The sequence below is a fragment of the Thermobia domestica genome, chromosome 4 (assembly GCF_964235325.1).
Source record: "Thermobia domestica chromosome 4, izTheDome1.hap1.1, whole genome shotgun sequence".
NCBI lineage: Eukaryota > Metazoa > Arthropoda > Insecta > Zygentoma > Lepismatidae > Thermobia > Thermobia domestica.
Genome location: NC_137457.1, coordinates 167,385,496 through 167,400,580, shown reverse-complemented (window position 1 = coordinate 167,400,580; position 15,085 = coordinate 167,385,496). Strand labels below are relative to the sequence as shown.

Genomic DNA, 15,085 nt, shown 5'->3' with positions numbered 1-15,085 from the left:
TGCAAGTCCTATGAAGCTCTCTTAGAAGAATGGTTAAATCTTTACTTATAACATTTTAAATTAACAATTATATGCCACTCCCGAACTGACTGTGAACGTAGTGATATAACTCTTTTATTTCTCAATGTAATAGACTACTGATGAGAGTTCTAAGTAGCACTAATAAAGCTCTATAAATGTATGTTTGTAGAATGGTTAAATTTATATTTATAACAATTTAAATAACAAATTTATGATTACTCGCGAACCTACTCTGAATATTGCAATAAAACTCTTTGTCAAGGAATGAAATAGAGTTCTGATGAGAGTTGTGAATAGCACTTGTCAAGGTCTAAAAAATTATGTTCAGGGAGTGGCTATATCATTATTGATAGCAATTTAACTCAACAAGTTATTTGCCGCTCGACATCCGACTGTGAACAAGTTGATATAACTCTTTCACTTTGCACTCAAATATAGTACAGATGAGTGTTCTGAGTAGCATTCGTTCAGTGCTATGAAGTTCTGATAGCGGAATGTTTAACTTGTTATTTATAACAATTTAAACCAACATTGTTAAGGGTTACTCGTGAACCTACTGTGAACAAGGTAGTGGTACTCTTTTATTAAATCGAGTTCTGATGTATTCTCTGAGTCGCATTCGTTCAGTTCTCTGAAGCACCTATCGTAGTATGTTCATTTCGTTATTTCGTATTTAAATAGAATATTTCGTATTTTTATAAAAATAATACGAATAAAATATTTCGTATTTTTAGCGGAAAAACAGTGTTGGGGCCGAGGTCCCATCCGAAAAAAAAAGGAAATATAGCTCAGGAAGGAATGGACCCAAGCAAATCAAATTGTGTGTAGATATTATATGTAAAATAAGGACTCTCGTGTTTCTCAAGTGTTCCTGTCGGTTTTCCTTCAAATTTGGCATATCAATAACAAACTGGATATAAATCGACAAGTGTTTTTCTTTATGCGGAAAAAAACATTACAAGGTTTAAAGGTGCCTCCTGAAATACTATAGAATAAGCTACACTGTTTGTGTTTGCTGTTACTTGATCTGCCAAATTTGAAGAAATCGGATGGAGGCACGACACTTGTCAAACACGAAAGTCCATATTTTACATATCCAATATCTTTCTTTCGCTTTGGTCCACTCCTCCGGCAAGTCAACGCCTCAGTTCACTCAAAAGTTTTTTTTTTCTTTTAGGAAAATACGAAACACGTATTCCCTCACCTTACCTCTTCAATATTAGTGCACACTTCATTTACTTCTGTCCCCTTCTTCTTGTCTTTTGTAGTCAAATTCCAAAATTTTGGACGGGGGCTTTTCCCCCCCAAAACCGTTATTAACCAAAATAAAAAAATGTATTCGTTTATTTTTGCGTATTGTCCATACACGCAGTTAGATGCAATTCTTCATGTCCGTTACACACATCTGATATACTGTTACTAGATATTTTGATATTTCGTGATGAAAGGTTTGGAGGTGTCCGTGCCCCACCTAACCGTTTTTTCCAGGAAAATACACAAACCGTATTCTCTAATTTTTTGTCTACAATATCTGTCCAAATTTCAGTCACTTCAATTCCCTTTTTACCTTTCAAGCGTCAACTTTCGAAATTTTGGTTTTGGGTTTTTTGCCCCTAAAACCGTCTTTCCGCAAAAAGAAAACAACATTTTTTTTGTCTATACAAAAAGTCTTGTTGCAATTCTTCATCTCCTTTACACACATCTGACATACTGTTACTAGCAATTTTCAGTTTTTGTGGTCAAAGGTTTGGAGGGGTCGGTGCCTCACCCAACCGATTTCTCCAGGAAAATACGAAACCCGTAATCACTCACTTTATGTCTATAATATCTGTGCACAATTTCACTCACTTCGGTTAACTTCTTTTTGGCTTTCGGGAGTCAACTTTCAAAATTTTATTTGGAAGATTTTGTCCCCAAAAACCGTTTTCCCGCCGAACATGAAAGAACCTGTATTCATTAACTTTCTGCTTATTTTACCATACAAAAAGTTATGTTGTAATTCTTCATGTCCTTTACACACATCTGACATAGAGTTACTATCACTTCCGATTTTTCGGGATCAAAGATTTGGAGGGGTTAGTGCACTATCCTACCGTTTTTTCCAGAAAAATACGAAACTCGTATCCTCATTTCACGTCTGCAATATCTGTGCACAATTTAATTCACTTCGTCTCACTCCTTCTTGCCTCTCGGACGTCAATTTTCAAAATTTTGGGTGGGAGCTTTTGCCCCCTAATACCATTTTTTAGCAGAACATAAAAGAGCCCATATTGTTTATTTCTGGCGTATTATCCATACAAAACGTTTTGTTGCAATTCTTCATGTCCTTTATACACTTCTGACGTACTATAATTAGCATTTTAATTTTCTTTTGATAAAAGGTTGGGAGGGTCCGTGCCCCACAGGACCATTTTCTTCAGGAAAATATGAATACGTATCCTCATTTTATGTGTAGAATATCTATGAACATTTGCACTCATTTCGGTTCACTTCGTTTTGCCTTTTGGGCTCAACTTGCAAAATTTAATGTGGTAGTTTTTGTCCCTAACATAGTTTTCCCGCAGAACTTAGAAAAAACATAATCGTTAACTTTTTGCGTATTCTCCATGCACTAAGTTATGTTGCATTTCTTAATGTACTTGGCACACATCTGACATCTGTTATTAGCACTCTTGATATTTTGTGATCAAAGGATAGTAAGGGGTCCGTGCAGCACCCACCTCTTTTTTCCAGGAAAATAACAAACCCATATTCCCCCTTTTTTGTCTACAATGTCCGTGCACTATTTCATTCACTTCGGTTCACTTCTTTTTGCTTTTTCGGCGACACGTTTCATAATTTTGGGTGAGAGCGTTTACCCCTAAAACCGTTTTTCCGCGGAAAATAATAAAATATTCATTTATTTCTTGCGTATTATCCATACATAAAGATTCATTGCAATTATTCATGTCCTTTACACACATCTCTCATGCGATTACTATCTCCTTTGGTATTTCATCATCAAAGGTTCTTAGGGGGTTGGTGCTTCGCAAAACCGTTTTTTTTAAAAAAATACTAAACCCGTATTCCCCCATTTTATATCTACAATATCTGTGCAAACTTTCTTGCTTTTAGGTTCATTTCTTCTTATATTTTGAGCGTCAAATTTCAAAATTTGGGGATAAGTTGTTTTGCCCCCTAAAACCGTCTCTGCGAAGAACATAGAAAATACTGTTTTCCTTTATTTTTTGTGTATTATCCATACAAGATGTTTCGCTTCAAGATTTCGTCCTTTGCACACATCTGACTGATATACTGTTACTAGCCCTTTTCATTTTACGTGCTCAAAGGTTTGGAGGGATCGGTGCCCCACTCAGCCGTTGTTTCCAGGAAAATACGAAACGCGGATTCCCCGATTTGGTCTACAAAATCTGTGGACAATTTCATTCACTTTGGTTCACTTCCTTTTGCTTTCGGACATCAACTTTCAAAATTTTGGGTTTTAGCTTTTGCCCCTGAAAACCGTTTTTCCACAGAAAATTTTTGAAAAAATTTTTTTCGTTTATTTTTGCGTATTGTCCATACACGAAACTTGATTCAATTCTTCATGACGTTCACACATCTGCCATGCTGTTACCAGCGCTTTTTATTTTTCGTGATCAAAGGTTTGGAGGGATCCGTGCCCCATCCAACCGTTTTTTTCTTGAAAATACGAAACTCATATCCTCATTTTACGTCTGCAATATCTGTGCTTAATTTCATTCAGTTCGGTTGACTTCTTCTTGCCTTTCGGACGTGAAGTTTAACAATTTTAGGTGCTAGCTTTTGCCCCTAAATCCTTTTTTCGGCAGAAAATTAAAAAAAAGCTCGTATTCCTTTATTTTTTGCGTATTTTCCATTCAAAAAGTTTTGTTGCAATTCTTCATGTCTTTTACACACATCTGACATACTGTTAGTAGCACTTCTGATATTTCGTGATCTAGGGTTTGGAGGGGTCCATGAACCACCCAACCCTTTTTTCCAGGAAAATAGGAAACCGTATTCCTTCATTTTACGTTTACAATATCTGTGGAAGGATTCATTCACTTCGGTTCATTTCTTTTTGCCTTTCGTGCGTCAATTTTCAAAACTTTGTGTGTGAGCTATTGCCCCCTAATTCCATTTTTCAGCAGAACATAAAATAACCCATATTGCTTTATTTCCGGCGTATTATCCATACAAAACGTTTTGTTCCAGTTCTTCATGTCCTTTATGCACTTCTGACATACTGTTATTAGCATTTTAATTTTTTGTGATCAAAGGTTTGGATTGGTCCGAGCCTCACACGACCATTTTCTCCAGGAAAATATGAAAACCGTATCCACATTTTATGTCTGCCATATCTGTGCACATTTGCACTCAATTCGGTTCACTTCTTTTTGCCTTTCGGGCTCAACTTTCAAAATTTAGCATAGGAGCTTTTTCCCCTTAAAACCGTTTTCCCGCAGGACTTAGAAAAACTCGTATTCCTTTAATTTTTTTCGTATTGTCATACACTGAGTTATGTTGCAATTCTGAATGCCCTTGACACACATTTGACTTACTGTTATTAGTACTTTTGATATTTTGTGATCAAAGGATAGTGGGGGATCCGGCGGCAAGTTTCATAATTTTGGGTGAGAGCTTTTGCCCGTAAAACCGTTTTTCCGCAGAAAATACCCTTCTCCATTTTTTTGCGTATTGCCCGTACGTGAAGTTTCGTTGGAATTCTTCATGTCCTTTACACAAATACGATATACTGTTACTAGCATTTTTGATATTTCGTAATCAAATGTTTGGAAGGGTCCGTGCCCACCTAACATTTTTTAAAGGAAATACGAAGCCAGTATTCCCACATTTTATTTTCACAATATCTGTGCAAGGTTGACTTCTTCTTATCTTTCTTTCGTCAAATTTCAAAATTTTGGGGTAACTTGTTTTGCCCCCTAAAACCGTCTTTGCGAATAACATAGAAAATCCTGCATTCCTTTATTTTTTCTGTATTATCCACACAAGAAGTTTCATTTCAATATAGCAATATCTGTGCACAATTTCATTCACTTGGGTTCACTTCCTTTTGCCTTTCGGGAATCAACTTTCAACATTTTGGGTTTGAGTTTTCCCCCTTAAAACCGTTTTTGCACAGAAAATTTAAAAAAATATTTTCCTTTATTTTTTGCGTATTGTCCATACTCGCAGTTTGGTTCAATTCTTGATGTTCTTTTACACACATCTGACATCCTGTTACCAACACATATAATTTTTCGTGACCAAAGGTCTGGAGGGGTCCGTGCTCCATCCAACCGTTTTCTCGAGGAAAATACGAATCCCGTATCCTCATTTTACGTCTGCAATATATGTGCACAATTTCATTGACTTTGGTTCAGTTGTTCTGGCCTTTCGGGTGTCAACTTTCACAGATTAGAGTGGGACTTTGATATTAAAGCTTACGTAACTTTATGTCCCTTTTTTTATGATTTTTCTTTTTTTGGTGGTGGCGAGAAGAGAAATGCTTTCCTCTGATATCTGTTCTTGCTATTGACCTTGTTTGAACTGCTGAAGTAAGATCATTTTGTAACTTTTAATGTCATCCAACTCCGTCAAGATAATAAAATTGTCATTTTCAGCAATTTGTTTTTTCTCTTATTTGCAGTTTGCCATACTGATATATTTATTACAAAATTGAGGTTTGGTCCAACGCCTTTCGAATTCGCAGCCAACCGAAGCGCCGAGCTTATTGGGTTGCCTGCTATTGCAGGAAAAGGAGAATTGCAGGTGGTAATGCACTTTTGGAGTCGTGTATACAATGGTTAAATCTATATTTATAATTATTTAAATTCACAACATCTATAACATTTACGATCCGACTGTCAACAAGATGATAGAACTCTTTTATTTCACAATGAAAGAGAGTTCTGATTTCCAATCGTGAAATTCTTTAACATTCTGTTCGTATAATGATAAATCGTAATTTATGACAATTTAAATTATCAATTTATGAGCCACTCGCGAAAGAACTTGAACAAGGAGAAAGAACTCCATTTTTTGCAACGAGATAGAGTTCTGACTAGCACTCATCAAGTTCTATAAAGTTGTTATTTTACAATGGTTAATTCTTGATTAGTAAGAATTTAAATTAACAGTTTTATGGGCCACTCGCTAACAAACTGTGAAGATGAAAGTGAATAATTTCGAAATGAAATAGACCTGTGATGAGACTTCTGATTACTACTCGGGAAGTTCTATAATGTTCGTTTCGTAGAAAGGTTAATACTTTATTTAGAAGAATTTAAATTAAGAATAAATGAGCCGCCCCGGCACTGTCTGTGAACTGTTGATAGAACTGCTTGCTTTGGCAGCGAAATAGAGTTCTGATGAGTGTTCTGGGTAGCACTCCTCAAGTTCTATAAAGTTCTATTCCTAGAATGATTAAATCTTTATTCATTACATTTGAAATTAACAATTTGTTGGCAGCGAGCTAAGAGACTGAAAACAAGGTGATAGAACTATTTTATTTCACAATGAGATAGAGTTGTAATGAGAGTTCTTAGGATCATTCATTAACATGCATAAAGTTATGTTCGTAGATTGGATAAATCTTTATTTATAGCAATTTAAATTAACATTTTATGACCCGTTCGCCAGCTTACAGTGAACAAGGTGATAGAACAATTTTTTTTTTTCATAATAAGGTAGAGTTTCTATGAGATTTCTAAATAATACGCGTCAAGTTTTTATTAAAGCTATGTTCTAGTTTTTTTCTATATATTTGTGACAATTTAAATCAACAATTTAAGGGGTATTCGCAAATCGACTGTCAACAAGTGATATAACTGTTTTGTTTTATACTTAAATTGAGTTATGAGGTGTGTGCTGGGTACCATTCGTTCAGTTCTGTGATGCACTGATTGCGGAATATTTAACTCATTATTTATAACAACTAAAATCAACAATTAATGGGTTACTCGCGAACCTACTGTGAACATGGTGGTAGAACTCCTTTATTTTGTATTTAAATCCTTTGGGTGTTCTGAGTAGTATTCGTTCAGTTCTATGAAGTTCTGATCGTAGATTGTTTAACTCATTATTTCTAAAAATGTAAATCAACAATTTACAGGCCACTCGGTAATCGACTGCGAACAAAATGATAGAACTAATTTTTTTGTAATGAAATAGAGTTCTGATGAGAGTTTTAACAGTCCTCGTTAATTTCTATAATGTTCTGCTCGTGAAATTGTAAAATCATTATTTATAACAATTTAAATCAACAATGTATGGAACACTGGCAACCGACTGTAAGCAACGTGATAGAACTCTTTTATTTCGTAATAAAATAAAGTTTTGATGAGAGTTATAAATAATACTCGTAAGTTGTTTAAAGTTCTGCTCTTAGAATGGTTATATTTTAATTTTTAGCAATCTAAATAAACAATTTATCAGCAATTCGCGAACCTACTCTGAAGAAGGTGAAATAACTATTTTATTTTGTTTTTATATAAAGTTATGAAGTGTGTTCTGACTTGCATTCATACAGTTCATCATTATAAGCTGAAAATCATGATCTAGTTCTTCAATTTAATTATTGTTATATTTTTCTGGTTTCGTTTTATTATGACATGTTTTACATTAACTTCGTCTTATATCTGCATTTCTAGAAAATTCTTGGAATTTTTTAAATTCATTACGAGTAGCGAACTTCTTCATTTATTAAGTTTTTAAATATTTACTTTTGTAGCATAAAAGTTTATAGTACGACTCATGTTAAACATATAACAGAATTGAGGTTTTGTTACGAATTTTATAAACGTTATGAAAATATTATTGTATTCTGCATTCATGTTTATATGTTCAAAGAACAACTAAATTGTATATGTTGCATCATGAATGCGTGGCAGATAACCATCAATGAGAAAGCTAATCAGTCACGTAAGCTAGTCTAGCGCAGTGTACGTGTATGGTAATACATTTTTCTTCTTTTCCTCTTATACCTAATTATTTAAAGTTTTTAAAATAGTTATTTCAAGACTTTGTTTGTTAAAAATGTATCTATACTAAGTAATTGTGTTAAAAGATATCTTAATGTTTTCCTCTATAAATTTTCATTTGATTTTAAGTGTATTCTGGAAATGTTCCGAGGTTTCTAAATACAAACTGTTAGTTAGTGGTTGAACATAGAACTGTTATTTATACGCAACCAAATAAATAATTTTCCATCTAAATTAAAACGTGGAAGAACAGGAGCATTATAGGATAGCATAGACTGGTCATATCTATTTTTAGGAAAGAATGGTATTTTTCCACACCCATATAGTAATTTGATAGTACGTGGCCCTCATTTATATGAATATTAACGCTCCAATTCCAATTTATTTTTCCAAGTTCATACGGTAATTAAACGTTACATAGCCCAAACTTATCTGGATATTAACTGAAATTACGGACCAACCAGATGAACAAAAAATTCTTTTTTTTTTTTTTTTTTTAGATTTTAACTTGACATTTAGAGTTATATAGCTTTTCTGCAGTGAGGCCTTTCTCATATTTTCGAAAGAAAAGTTTTAGCAGTTTTATATGGTAATTAGATATTACAAGGCACGCATTCATATGGCTATTAATTAAAAGCAAGGGTCCTCTAGATGTATATAACAATCTTATTTTGCTAGATTTTAACTTTGCACTGAAAGATCAATAACCTTTTAAAGGCAGTATTGGGATGATTTTCCGGAAAGAATTGCATTTTGCGGACTCCATATGGTGTTTACATATTATATGGCCCATATTTATATGGATATTAACTGAAAGTAGAAACATTCTAAATGAATATAAAAATTTAGTTTGTCAGATTTAAACTTGCCACTTTGAGTTATATAGGTTTTTAAAGGGAGTACTTTCTTTATTGTTTTCGAAAAACAAATACAATATTCCAAGTCCATAGTGTAATTATTTAGTACATGGCCCACATATTTTGAATAATAACCACACACTGTATGCATATAAAATTCTTATTTTGTTAAATTTTTACTTGGCACTTAGAGTTATATAAATCATTCGTTGTGAGTTTTTCTCTTATTTATCGGGAAAAGTGTATTTTTACCATGCAATATTGTATTTAAATATGATATGATACGCATTCATATGGATATTAACTAAAAGTAGGGGCACTCTAGATGAATATAAAATTCTTATTTTGTTAGGTTTTAACTTCGAAATAAAAGCTAAGTAGCCTTTTAGAGGGAGTTGTTTTGCTACTTTATGGCTCAAATTTATATAGCAAGGCAAGACCCTCTAGGTGAATATGAATTTCTCATTTTGTTAGCTTTTAATTTGGGACTTAGAGTTACTTAGCTCTTTTCGTGTGATTATTTTGCTCACTTTTTCTTCGGAAAAAAATGTGTATTTCCAAATCCATATCGTAATTAGATTGTGAATAGCCACCATTTATATTGCTATTCACCGAAATAATAGACCCTCTAAATGAATACAAAATCGTTTTATTTTAATTTTTAACTTGAATCTTAGTGTTATTTAGCTTTTCTCGAGCAAATACTTTGCTCATTAGTTCGGCAGAAATGTACTTTTAAAAGCTCATATGATAATTAGATAGTGTACCGTGCACGTTTATATGTATATTAACTGAAAGAACAAACCATCTAGATAATTATAAAAAATCTCATTTTGTTACATTTCAACTTAGCTCTTAAAGTTAAATGTTTTTTGGAGGGAGTGTTTTGCTCATTTTTCGAAAGAAATGGTATTTTTCGAAATCCATACGGTAATTATATAGTACATGGCTCACATTATATGAATTTGAACTATAGCTTTTTTAGAGGAAGTATTTGGCCATTTTAGTTCTGGAAAAATTCGTGTTTTCCCATTTCCATATGGTAATTAGATGGTACGTCACTCACATTTTTATAGATAGTAGCTGAAATTAGGGAATCTCTAGACGAATGTAAAATCCTTGTTTTGTTAGATTTTAATTTTAAAACAGAGTTATCTACCTTTGTGCAGGCAATAATTTGTTCATTTTTGTCGAGTAAAATATATCTTTCAAGACGATATTGTAATCAGGTAGTTCATGTCTCACATTTGTATGAATATTAACTGAAAGTACGGAGCCTCTAAATGAATATGAATTTCTTATTTGATTAGATTTTAACTTGCCTATTAGAGTTATTTAGCTTTTTAGAGGAAATATGTTTCTTATTATTTTTGAGAAATTGTCTTTATATGCTCATATGGAAATGAGATTTTATATGACTCACATTTATATTAATATTAACTCAGAGTAGTTCCCTTCTAGATGAATATAAAATTCTTACTTTGTTAGATTTCAACTTGACACGTAGAGTTATATTGATTTTTGGAGGCAATATATTACTCACGTTTTTTGGAATAAATTGTATTTTTCCAAGTAATTAGATAGTACACCGCCCAGATTTATATGAATATTTACTAAAGTATAATATTCATATGAAAGTCTTATTTTGTTAGATTTCAACTTGACACCTAGAGTTATAAGGCTTTCTGAAGTCCATATCTTACTTATCTTCTTCGGAATAAATTTTATTTTTCCCATTCCATATTGTAATTAGGTAGTACATGACCCACTTTATGGAAGGTGTCATCATCTAGATGAGTATACAGTTCTTATTTCGTCACATTTTAATTCGGCACTTAAAGTTATATAGCTTTATTGGCGGGAGTATTTTGCTAATTTTTTTTTTTCAAAAAATATGGGATATTTCAAAATCCACATGGTAATTTATCACATAGTGTTAAGTGTTTTTGCAGGGTTTATTTTGCTCATTTTTTTACGAAAACAAATGGTATTTTTTTTAAAGTCTACATCGTAATTATATAGTACATGACTCACATTTATATGAATTTGAACTGAAAGTACAAATACTCTAAATGAATATAAGATTCCTATTTTGTTAGATTTTAATTTGACTCTTAGAGTTATATAGTATTTTTGGTGTAAGTATTTTGCTCAATCTTGTCGGAGAAAATAGTTTACTGCCAAATCTATATGGTAATTGGATTGTGCATGGCCCATATATATATATGGATATTAACTAAAAGTAGCGACCTTCTACATGAATAAAAAATTCGGAAATAATTTAGTTTGAGCGGGTGGGGTATAATCAGCAACGAAACATATACAATCTATATACCAATCAATTCAGCTTGACAAAACAAATCGATCGATACCAAATTTAACTACTTCCGGTTCACCACTTCCGGTTTACTGAGCCTAATTTTGTTTCCTGGGGTGGGGTATAATCAGCAACGAAACATATATAATCTATATATCAATCGATCCAGCTTGACAAAACAAATCGATCGATACCAAATTTAACAACTTCCTTTTAACCACTTCCGGTTTACTGAGCCTAATTTAGTTTCCGGGGGTGTGGTATAATCAGCAACGAAATATATATAAGCTATATATCAATCGATCCAGCTTGACAAAACAAATCGATCGATACCAAATTTTACTCCTTCCGGTTAACCATTTTCGGCTTACTGAGCCTAATTTAGTTTCCGGGGGTGGGGCATAATCAGCAACGAACAATCTGTATATCAATTGCTTCAGCTTGACCAAGCAAATCGATAGATACAGATTTTAACTTCTTCGGGTTAGCATTATTTCTTTCGCCCTTTTCTTTTTGTGTTTTATCTCATTTTCACTTTTTGTCAAACTTTTTTAAATATATTTAAATCTTTTAAACTTAACTAACATGTTCGTGCGCCTTCAAAGAGACATGTTTTGGGGACAACTGATAGACAATAATATGAGCACGTTCTTGTCAACGTCAATATTTAAGAATTATTTTATCCATTGTTTTTATTGAAATTAAAAAAAATGAAAGATCGGTGAGAATTGGCTCACCCAACTTTTATTTTTATATAATCTTGAAGATTTTTTCGAAATAAAATATTTTCCTTTGAAGCCACTCAATAACAAAGGAAAAGTAAACAATTTGGTTGAGTTTTGAATTATATACCTCTAAAGTCGGAAACACACTTAATTGTTTGCATTCTTCCACAAAACATACAAACACCAAATTTTGCATACCTGTTCGTCATGTGATGTGAGTAATGGGAAAATTCTGATATCATGAAAAAGGCGTCATTTTCTATGTAAATGAAGTGTCGAAATTTTTCGTCGTTTCGAAATGCTGGTTTTTAGAGTAGTTGCACACATCATAGAAAGGTAATACTTTGTCAGACTGTGAAGAGAGGAACATAGTTTATGCTAGAAAAAAGAGCATTAAAATTCGTATTGGTTTGGCGGCGCAAATCGAAAAAATGTGAAATTTGTAATGGCTGTGTCTAGGACGTTGAAATTCCGAGGTGATGTTTATTCTGATGCGTAGTTTGCGATTCCGCTCTTATACTTGAAAAAAATTGTCATTTTCGGTGTAAGAAAGTGCTAGGAATGTTATAAAGGGGCGTCTAATTCTAGACAACTTGTAGATATGGTGGAATCACGAAATTGCGTTCAAGTGCGTAGCCTACACCCTAAGTTAGGGGAAAATTCGGACATGTTGGAAAAGTTGTCATCTTCGATTCAAGATGGCGGTTCAAAAGTTTGTAGCCATGAAGATTGTAAGTTGCTCTGACGATAGGACAGTCATGTTTTGCTATACTCTTAGGGATGAAGGGCAGTTTCAACGGAGATTCAAATCATTGGAGAAGTCGTCATCTTGAATGCAAAGTTGCCATGTTTGTGAATTGGCTTGATCTGCCTTGTTATGAGCTATGTTAAGCATAATAGAACAAGCATAAATCAACATATGAGAATGGCCCAGAGTCAGTTCACCGGTAGACGTGAAGGAGTGCGGACGTTTGCTCCTGCTCGTTGTGACTACCGAATAGCCAGTTAAGTGCGGCTAGCTAAGTGTTATTTCAAGTGACTGTGATTAGTGCTATCTTGCTATAGTGAACAGCTTTGATACTTTTCGAGTATATAGTTATTGTTTGAAAAGTATTTGTTGTTTTTTGTTTGAATTGGTGAGCATCATGTTTCGTGGTTTACGTCAGAACACAGTGAAACTTGCATTCGATAAAAGTACACGACATATACGCCCAACTGCTTTGGATATCCATATTTGGCTGGATGAACAGGTACATGTGAATTTGGATCAGATTGATGGTATTCAATTAAACAGTGAGGAATATTGCGTGTTCTTGAAATTTAGTTCTCCGGAAAAATTTGAAAAATTTCTCGTCAATACACCTAGTGAACTTCCCTTTTTGCATCAAGATGGCTCGCGGAGCCTTGTTTCAGTGCAAAATGCTTCAGATACTCTTACACGTGTACGTATCACAGATCTCCCCCTTGAACTAGATGTTAGTTTTCTCAATTCTGCCCTCAGTAATTACGGAAGTGTGAAAAAGATGTGAAGTGAAAAGTGTGAAATGAGCAGTGGTCCCAGAAGTACCGCTTTCCTGTGTTTAATGGCGTACGTATAGCGTATATGGAACTCAAGAAGCATATTCCTTCGAAATTACTCATCCAAGGTTATCGAACAAGCGTTATATACTCTGGGCAACCCCCAACTTGCTTCGCGTGCCACCAGGTCGATCACACGTTTAGTTCTTGTCCCCGACGCATACAGCGAGCCAAACATTTGAGTACAGCTCCTCTGACGCTCAATATGTCCCAGTTATCTGGAAAAACTCTTCCTCAAACTCCTCGTTACTCAACCGATCAGAGCTTTCAACCTGGTAACAGTACGTTAACAACGGCCTTATCTGACTCATTACCCAGTGCCCACAGTGCTCCATCGCTACAGGACCTCAATGAGTTTCCAGTGCTGACTGTGCCTACTTCCCTGGATCGACCCACGGATACCGGGATACAGGATTCAATAACTAGTGCGCCCCCCGAAGATATAGGAGATCCGCCCATGGTGCCTGATGTCAATGAAAAGTGTTCGTTAATAAGTGTGTCGGCAATGGACGAGGCTTCCAACACCAGTGCTTCGCAGATACCGCCTACTAAGGTACTTCACGACCTTCCGCCTCCTTTATCTGACTCAGTTGATGCGGAAAGCAGCAAAACTGTGCGAACGGTTTATATAAGTGAAAAAGCAGGTAAGATTGCCTTGTCAACACACAAGAAAATCAAAACAAACACAGGGAAAGGGAAGGCTGTCGTGACACGTGACTCACGTGAGCCTGTTGTTGGTGCTTCGATTACATCATCGCAACCTAGCTTCTCGACTGTCCTTGACGATTCACTACAAACAGACAGTGTAAAGAATCAACCTGAATAGTGTTGTTGTTTTCTTTTTCCTGTTTGTCAGGTCTCAGCATGCAGTTTGTTTATTTTGCAGCTCTAATAATTCTATTTACTTTCTATCCGCTGTGTATGTCTTACCCTATTGTCACTGTTCGTAAAGTGGGTACTTTAAATTTAAATGGTATAACTAGTCCTACGAAACAACGCTTGTTACATAACTTTATACGATTACATGACTTTGATATACTCAATTTGCAAGAACTCAAAATTGCCGATTTAAGTTTCATTGATCGGTATAATTGTTTTGTTAATCTTGGATATAGTGGTAGAGGTACTGCAATATTAGTGAAGAAAGGAATCCATGTGCAACACGTTACTCGTTTACCGTCTGGCAATGGGCTCAGCCTTGTATGCGATAACATTCTATATGTAAATGTGTATTGCATGTCAGGTTTTCTACACAAAACTGACCGTGAAAATTTTTTTAATGCTGATATCGTGCCTCTGTTTTCTATTCCGCATACGAGTATTATCCTTGCTGGAGATTTCAATTCCATTTTGTTTTGTGACAATTCTACTGGCTATTTTAATAAATGCTTAGCGTTAGAAAGACTGGTCCACGGATTCCGATTAGTTGATACCTGGCGGTCCAAACGAACTGATATCATTTATACGCATGTCACTCCATCAGTGAAGTCACGCATAGACAGGATCTATACCTCCTTCGATCTCGTACCTCGTGTGTGTGACATTAATGTTCTTATGGCTCCGTTTAGTGATCATAGTGCTGTGTGTATGTTGCTCAAATTTCCT

The 15,085-nt window shown here is 34.5% G+C and overlaps 1 long non-coding RNA gene across 2 annotated transcripts in view; it reads left to right on the top strand.

Moving 5' to 3' along the window:
• Positions 1–15,085, top strand: part of LOC145683393 (uncharacterized) — a 459,015-nt gene that overhangs the window by 51,132 nt on the left and 392,798 nt on the right. Inside the window, exon 1 of one of the 2 annotated variants that reach the window (XR_014131075.1) lies at positions 7,934–7,975. The exons of the other annotated variant lie outside the window; for it this stretch is intronic. This is a non-coding gene — a long non-coding RNA (uncharacterized LOC145683393). Of the gene's footprint in view, positions 1–7,933; positions 7,976–15,085 lie in introns of those variants that run through there. 2 annotated transcript variants of the gene reach the window in all.